This window comes from Molossus molossus, unplaced genomic scaffold (assembly GCF_014108415.1).
Source record: "Molossus molossus isolate mMolMol1 unplaced genomic scaffold, mMolMol1.p scaffold_m16_p_11, whole genome shotgun sequence".
Classification (NCBI taxonomy): Eukaryota; Metazoa; Chordata; class Mammalia; order Chiroptera; family Molossidae; genus Molossus; species Molossus molossus.
The window spans coordinates 47540571-47548572 of NW_023425346.1; the positions used below are offsets into that span (position 1 = coordinate 47540571).

At 34.2% G+C, this 8002-nt stretch overlaps 1 pseudogene; it reads left to right on the top strand.

Annotated features, from left to right (window-relative positions):
• Nucleotides 1-2226: 2226 nt before the first annotated feature.
• On the top strand, nt 2227-2310 carry LOC118625903 (annotated as a pseudogene).
• Nucleotides 2311-8002: the final 5692 nt, after the last annotated feature.

Here is an 8002-nt window from a genome sequence, read left to right on the forward strand (position 1 = left end):
TGTAAGAGTCCATTCACAAGTGCATACTATTCTCAATATAACTAAATCCTTGTTAGAAGTTTCAAAAATAAAGTTTCCTAGGTCTGTCTGTGGTATCCCTTGTAAGATTTTACCTATGAGCTCATTGGCAAAGCATGGTATATATTGTTCACGATTTCCCTACTTTTCTTTCAACCTGAACTATTACTTACCTTCCATTTATTTATTTTATGTACCATTCTTAGCCTCCCAAGCGATTTGTAATCTGTTGCTTTTAGTCTATGTTGTCTGTGTTTTTATTCCTCTTTTGGCAGCTCTGATATTTTTGTCTCTGTTTAAATCAAGAAAAAGACTATCTGAGTCTTTCATTAACTATTATACTAAACACTTCTGAGAGTTCACCAAACACTAAGTGATGGTTTCCCATGTAGACATAAGTAGACAGTGCCAATGAGAAGGCTAAAGGTTAGGCTTGAATTATGGGAGGCCGATAAGATACCTGGTTGGTTGAACCAGCCAACAACCAATAAATTCCTAATGCTATTCACAAATGATAGTTTATAATTTGGGTAGAAAAAAAGTAGAGATGTTTATATGTTGAAACTAATATTATACTTCAAAAGTGGAACAGGAATAAAAAAAAATTATTTTACTTGGTGGTACAGTGAAAATCACATTTCTATCTTTTCCATAATTATTGCACCCATTTTTAAAACTAAAGAAGTTTCTGGGGGAGAGATAAATAGACAGTAGTATGAAGACAGTGAAATAAACAAAAATCCCTGGATTTTACACAGTGCTAGAAATAATGCGTTCTCCCCAGCCAAAGTGGAGATACCTCATCACACATGTGATGTTGGGCAGAGTCCTTAGAAAGGTATTGTCTTAATAATGAAATTAAATTAAGTTTAGATTAAATTTGCTCTAGATTACCCTGAAAAAGTTTAAAAGCAAGACTTAAAGTGATCCGACTAGCCTTGGTTGGTTTTGCTCAGCAGTTGGAGTGTTGGCCATTGGACCAAAGAGTCTTGGGTTCAATTCTATCCAATGGCAGATATTTCAGTTGCAGTTCAATCCCCAATCCCCTGGGGCCCTGGTTTGTTCCTGTGGGAGGCAACCAATCCATGTGTCTCTCTCACATACTTGTGTCTTCCCCTACTCTGGCTCCCTTCTACTCTATCTGAAAATCAATGGAAAAATATCCTCTAGTGAGGCTTAAAAAAAAAAAGAAAAGATAAAAAAAAAGACCCAACTGGTTTTAATTTGCTTAAATACTAAACAAGATAAAATTCATTTTCCAAAGGTCCTAAGAATCATATAAAATGAACACTGACTAGTATCTAGTTTAACCATTGCCAGGCATGCAAAGAAAAAGGAAAATGTGAGTTATAGCCAGTAGAAAAGTCAGTCAACAGGAACAGACAAAGACAAGGCAAAGATGATGGGATTAACAGATTAGGGCATAAAAGTCCATGTTTTCAGTATGCTCTGTATGTTGAAGTAGAGAAAAACCTGAACATGATGAAGAGAGAAACAGAAGATATAAAAACCAAAATATAACTTTTAGATATGAAAAATACAATATCAGAAATGAAAGTCCACTGTATATAAATGCAATACTCAACTGGAAGACTATTTAAGGAATTAATACATAATCAAAATAGAAAACTAATGACCCCTGTAATCCCACACTTCATGTACACCTGTTTTAATGAATTGATTGCTATCATTTTAACTGTTTTACAGTTATAATAATTCACTAGAAGCTGTGATTATTCTTAACTTTATAATTAGTATTTTAATATATTACATTTACCTAACATATTACATTTATACTATATTGATTAAGTTAACTCCAACGATCAGAAATTTTCTTCCATTAAAGATATAGAAATCTGGTCCTGAAGATAGTTCCAAAAGAGAAATTTAAAAACATTTCAGCAATTATCACTAATGAAATCAAGATGTAACTTCCCAAGCTGCTACTGTAAAGGAGATAACAGCTGTTTAAATGTATTATCTCCAGTGTCTTTACTAAATTGAAACTTCCATTATTTGGCATGAAATATGGTTTAGAAATATAGGGTTTTTTTTTTGTGTGTGTGTGGTTCTTTTGATTGCTGTCAGAAATAGAGTATTGCCAAATTTGAATGTATAGTCTAGGGTGTGGTAATAACTAAGTTTTGTCAAAGTAGTAGATGTTAAAGCAAAAATGGAGATAGAACATTTGATCAAGAAGAAAATAATGTGTAGCACATGTACTAAAATTGGAACGATACAGAGAAGATTAGCATGGCCCCTAATGCAAATAGTGAAGCTTCCGCATTTTTAAAACTTCTGGAGGACTTCAAAGGAGAAATCAACAGCAATGCAATCATAACAAGGGATTTCAACACCCTTCTGACATCACTGGATAGATCCTCTAGACAAAAAATTAACAAGGAAACAGAGACTCTAAATGATACACTAGATCAAATGGATTTAATAGATATCTACAGAGAATTACACCCCAAAACTGCAGAATTCACATTCTTCTCAAGTGCACATGGGACATTTTCAAAGATAGACCACATATTAGGATACAAACTAACTCTCTACATGTTCAAGAAGATTGAAATCATATCAAGCATCTTCTTAGATCACAATGGCTTGAAACTAGAAAACAAACACGCAAAACCATTCAAACACATGGAGGCTAAATAGCATGTTATTAAACAATGAATGGGTTACCAAGGAGATCGAGGAAGAAATTAAAAACTTCCTGGAAACCAATGAAAATGAACACATAACAACACAAAATCTATGGGACGCAGCCAAAGCAGTCCTGAGAGGGAATTTTATAGCACTACAGGCCTACCTCAAGAAACAAGAAAAATTTCTAATTGAATTTCTAACCCTACAATTTAAAGAATTACACAGTAAACAAAAAGACAATTTCAGAGCAAGTAGAAGGAAAGAAATAGTAAAGGTCACAGCAGAAATAAATGACATAGAAATAAACAAACAAAAAATAATTCAAAAGATCAATGAAACAAAGAACTGGTTCTTTGAAAAATAAACAAGATTGATGGACCCTTAGACAAACTCACCAAGAAACACACAGAAAAACAAAGGATTGCTACAAAATACTATGAACATTTATACACCAATAAATTGGACAATCTAGGTGAAATGGATAAATTTCTAGAATCACACAGTCTCCCAAAACTAAACAGGGGAGAGACAGAAAACTTGAACAAACCAATAACAACTATGGAAATTTAAGATGTAATCAAGAAACTCCCAGCAAACAAAAGCTCAGGTCTGGAAGGCTTCACAGAGGAGTTTCAATGAACATTCAAAGAAGAACTAACACCAATTCTCCTCAAACTATTCCAAAAAATTCAAGAAGAAGAAAGACTTCCAAACCCATTTTATGAGGCCAGCATAATTCTATTTCCAAAACCAGATAAATACACTAGAAAGAAAGAAAACTACAGGCCAGTATCCCTGATGAACATAGATGCCAAAAGACTTAAAAAATATTAGCAAATCACATCCAACAATACATTAAAAAAATTATTCACCATGATCAAGTAGGATTCATCCCAAGGATGCAAGGCTGGTACAATATTCACAAGTCAATAAATGTGATACACCACATAAACAAAATAAAAGATAAAAATCATATGATTATAATATCAATAGACACTGAAAAAGCATTTGACAAAATTTAGCACCCATTTCTGATACAAATGCTCAGCAATGTGGGAATAAAGGGACCATGTCTCAACATAATAAAGGCCATATATGAAAAACCTACAGCCAACATTGTGCTCAGTGGGCAAAAACCAAAGTATTTCCCTTAAGAACAGGAACAAGACAGGATACCTATTTTATTTAACATAATTCTGGAAGTCTTAACCTCAGCAATTAGACATGAAGAAAAAAATAAAAGAGATCTGAATTGAAAAGCAGGAAGTGAAACTGTCATTATTTGCAAATGACATGATATTGTACATAAAAAACCCTAAAGACTCCATCAAAAATCTACTAGATTTAATAAATGAATTTGACAAAGTATCAGGATACAAAATTAACATCAAGAAATTGATGGCATTATATGCACCAATAATGAAATCAATGAAAAAGAAACTAAAAAAAAAAAAAAAATCCCTTTTACCATTGCAGCAAAAAAATTAAGATACCTAGGAATAAACTTAACCAAAGGAGTAAAAAACCTGTTTGCAGAAAACTACAGGACATTCAAAATAGGGATAGAGGAAGATACAAAAAAGTGGAAGCATATACCTTGTTCATGGATTGGAACAATTAACAATATTAAAATGTCCATATTATCCAAAGCAATCTACAGATTCATTGCAATCTCAAAAAGTTTATATGGAACCAAAAAAGACCCCAAATAGCCACAGAAATCTTGAAAAAGAAGAACAAAGTAGGAGAGATCTCACAATATCGGATATCAGGTTATACTACAAAGCCATTGTAATCAAAACAGCCTGGTACTGGCACAAGAACGGGCATATAGATCAATGGAACAGAACAGGGAACCCAGAAATTGACCCAAGATATCATGCTCAATTAATATTTGACAAAGGTGGCAAGAGCACACAATGGAATGAAGACAGCCTTTTCAATAATTGGTGCTGGGAAAATTGGACAGCTATATGCAAAAAAATGAAACTAGACCACCAACTTACACCATACACAAGAATAAACTCAAAATGGATAAAAGACTTAAATGTGACTCGTGAATCCATAAAAATCATAGAGGAAATTGTAGGCAACAAAATTTCTGACATCACACACAGCATAATTTTCACTGATACAATGCCTAAGGCAAGAGAAACAAAGGAAAAAATTAATAAATAGGACTACATCAAACTAAAAAACTTCTGCACAACAAAAGACACAAGCATCAAAATGGGCAGGAAACCCACCATATGGGAGAACATAATTGCCAACAATACATCAGATAAGGGGTTAATTTCCAAAATATATAGAGTACTCATACAACACAACAAAAGGAAGACAAAGAACACAATTAAAAAATGGGCAGAGGACCTAAAGAGACACCTCTCCAAACAGGACATACAAATGGCCAAGAGACATATAAAAAAATGCTCGCAGTCACTCATCATCAAAGAGATGCAAATTAAAACAACTAGGAAGTATCACCTCACACCTGCCATCAACAAATCATTAAACAACAAGTGCTGGCAAGGGTGTGGAGAAAAGGGGACTCTAGTACACTGCTGGTGGGAATGCAGACTGGTGCAGCCACTATGGAAAACAATATGGTCTTACCTCAAAAAATTAAAAATTAAATTGCCATTTGATCCAGTGATCCCACTTCTAGGAATATACCATAAGAAGCCTGAAATACCAATCAGAAAGAATATATGTACCCCCATTTTTAGGCAGCACTATTTACAATAGCTAAGATCTGGAAATAGCCCGAATGTCCATCAGTAGACGAATGGATAAAAAAGTGGTAGTACATGTACACAATGGAGTACTATGCAGCTGTAAGAAAGAAAGATCTCTTATCCTTTGAGATGACATGGAAGGACCTGGAGAGTATTATGCTAAGCAAAATAAACAACAACAACAACAACAACAAAACAATCAGAGAAAGACAAATACAACATGATCTCACTTATTTGTGGAATATAATGAACAAAATAAGCTGATGAACAAAATAGACCCAGAGACATAGAAGTAGGGTGCAGACTGACAAACCTCAGAAGATATAAGAGAGAGGGAAGATATAAACCAAAGAACTTATTTGCATATGTGCATAACCAATGGACATAGACAACAGTGTGGGTAGGGGTTGGGGGGCTGGTGTGAGATCTGAAGGAGGGTGTCAATGGGCAAAAAAAAACATCTGTAACAAAAATAAATTAATAGAAAAAAGAAGAAGAAAATAATGGGATAAATATTTCCTGTTTATGGATCAAAAGTCTGAAGGCTTTAGAGAGACCTAAGAGAGGGAAAAGGCTGGGGACATCTGCAGAGGCCCAGAGTGCAAAGGGTCTTAGATGAATATGTAAGGAGTTGTTTTCTATGTATAGATCCCCACATTCTAACTACTAAGCTTGTGTTTTAAGGACTTTCAAACTGTAACTTTTTATCATGTAATTAATAATCAGTTAAGGTTTATTATTTATTTATTTATTTAATCCTCACCTAAAGATTTTTTTTTTCTATTTATCTTCAGATAGAGTGGGAGAAGAGGGAGAGAGAGAGAGAGAGAGAGAGAGAGAGAGAGAGAGAGAGACATTGACATGAGGGGGACACATCAACTTCTTGCCTCCCACACAACCCAATCAGGGCCAGGGACAAACTGAAATCAAGGTATGTGCCCTTGGCCAGAATTGAACCCGCGACTCATTGGTCCGTGGGCCGACGCTCTACAGCTGAGCCAAACTGGCCAGGGCAAGGTTTATTTTTAAAACCCCAGATTTTTGAATGATCAGATTACCACCATTGTATTGTTTCAAAAATTAAAATTGTTGTATCTTGTGTTTTAAGCAATTCAATAGACTCAAAGTTTTGTAACAGTGAGAAAAAAATCCCAAAAGAAAAAAGTCAGATTTTTAAAAAACAGAATGTATTTGTATAGTGATGAATAAGATGGTAAATTTTAAATTTGAGGCCTGTTTTAGCAATGTCTGAATTACCTAACTATTCCAAAAACCATGTTGATATTCTGAGAATGCATTATCAAGTGAAATGTAGCGAAAACAGGTTGAATGGTAAATAATACTATATTTTAAAAAAATAAAATAAATATTGATTATTAGAGAGAGAGGAAAGAAGAGGGGAGGAGAAACATGGATTGGCCGCCTCCTGCATGCCTCGTACTGGGGATTGAGCCTGAAATCTGGGCATGTGACCTGAACAGGAATCGAAGCGATGACCTCTTGGTTCATGGGTGGATGCTCAACCACTGGGCCACACTGGCGGGGCTGGTCAGTATGTTTTTATAAAAAATTCAGAAAAGTCATTAGGTTAAATTCTTGAAATTACTTTGGTTCTTGGCAGTGAGATTAATGATTACACCTGTTGAAATTTTAATATGTACCAGGTATTCTTTCTAAAATTTTACTTGTTTAACTTATTTAATCCAAACAACAACTCTTGCAGGTAGGTAATATTATTATCCCATTTTTGCAGGTAAGTAAACTAAAATATGAAGGATTCAACAACTTACGCAAGGCCCCATAGCTAATACGTGGAAGAGCCCATAAACTCACTCTATATTTTAATTAGTCAGGCTCCAGCACATGTGTGCTTAATTAAGTACCTTTAGAGGGAAGTGGCCATTCTATGACTAATGAAGCCAATACACGTATTTAGAAAATATTAGGCAGGCTACGTTATAATTATAAATCAAAAATTAAACTTGACAAGTGTAGAAGAACAAAATAAACATAAAGTATGTAAAACTCTCAATAGTTCACTTGTCACAAATCAACCTGTTGACCCAAATTAAACATGTTAGAGAAGTTCAATCTCCTCACAGTATTGTGAGAAGAGTATAGTGACTACTATATCAACAACTACTCTGTCTTTCTGTGGGCGTCTATTCTAATCTCTGTGTATTTTCGTTTTCTCCTCCGTAAATTGGAAGGTCTGTGCTAAATTAATTTTAAGTTCCTTTCTTTTCTCTAATTTTTTAGATTTATTTCTTTTATATGAATATCTGCAATTTTCTAAGTAAAATTGAAATAGAATATTTTTCCATTGAAACATGTTTTTTTGTTTTTTTACCAGGGAATTGTTGTTTGTGAGCAACACGGATTTATATTTTCTCTGTAATGGCCAGTTTTGGGAGAAAAATAATCCAACGAGACAATTAAATAGAAGCTTTAGACTCAAATATGAATTTACCATTACTTCACTGGATTATGGCTGTTTCCTTCCGAGGTACTCCATTACAAATTCTAGCACAGTGCGGGCAGTGGGCATTCTGTATATACTATTAATTTGAATATGTCTAGTTCAAAATCAGTTT